The sequence below is a fragment of the Schistocerca piceifrons genome, chromosome 5 (genome assembly GCF_021461385.2).
Source record: "Schistocerca piceifrons isolate TAMUIC-IGC-003096 chromosome 5, iqSchPice1.1, whole genome shotgun sequence".
Lineage (NCBI taxonomy): Eukaryota > Metazoa > Arthropoda > Insecta > Orthoptera > Acrididae > Schistocerca > Schistocerca piceifrons.
In genome coordinates this window covers 60,745,799-60,746,783 of record NC_060142.1, presented here as the reverse complement: position 1 = coordinate 60,746,783, position 985 = coordinate 60,745,799, and the positions used below count along the sequence as shown (strand labels likewise).

The following is a 985-nucleotide window of genomic DNA, read 5'->3' as shown; positions in this document are numbered from 1 at the left end:
CAAACAGGCCATAAAGCCCAACGGTACCGACCGGCCGCCGTGTCATCCTCAACCCATAGGCGTCACTGAATGCGGATATGGAGGGGCATGTGGTCAGCACACCGCTCTCCCGGCCGTATGTCAACTTCCGAGACCGGAGCCGCTACTTCTCAATCAAGTAGCTCCTCAGCTTGCCTCACAAGGGCTGAGTGCAGCCCGCTTGCCAACAGCGCTCGGCAGACCGGATGGTCACCCATCCAAGTGCTAGCCCAGCCCAGCAGCGCTTAACTTCGGTGATCTGACGAGAATCAGTGTCACCGCTGCGGCAAGGCCGTTGGCCCTCTGGCCATTGTGCAAGTAGTTATTCGGCTTGGCATTGACTGCTGAGTTGTTGGATGTCCTTCTGAAGGATATAGTGACAAATTCTGTCCAATTGTGGCACGGACTCGTCAAAATACCGAGCTGGTTAGAGCGCCCTGTCCACAGTGCTCCAGAATTTGTCACCAGACCCCTCAGTAGGACATCAGACAACTCCGTCTATCAATACCAAACAGAACAGCTGCTTTCATAAAGGCCAGAGGTGGAGCAATGCGTTATCGACTTGCTCAATTTGTGAAGCTCCTTTCCTGGAACAAATCATCCAATTTTCCTGACATTCTAACCATTTGCTTGTACATCACAGCTACCGATATCCATCCCATTCGGATAATTCCTTCGTTGTGCGTCGCGTCTCTTGTCTTACAGTGTATTTTTACAAAATAGCAATTTTCCCCTAACGAATGCTGGAATATTTTTTTGACTCTCACATATCTGGAGGAAAAATGACTATCGAAATAAAATACGAGAAACCAGAACTCAGAAGGACGGATTTACCTCAAGTACAGATAGTGTTGAGGATCAGTGGACAAAGTTCAAAACCATCGTACAATATGCATTAGAAGAGTATCTGCCAAGCAAGATCATAAGAGACGGAAAAGAGCCACCATGGTGCAACAACCGGGTTAGA

At 48.7% G+C, this 985-nt stretch overlaps 1 pseudogene; it reads right to left on the bottom strand.

Annotated features, from left to right (window-relative positions):
* Positions 1-200: 200 nt before the first annotated feature.
* On the bottom strand, positions 201-318 carry LOC124799676 (annotated as a pseudogene).
* Positions 319-985: the final 667 nt, after the last annotated feature.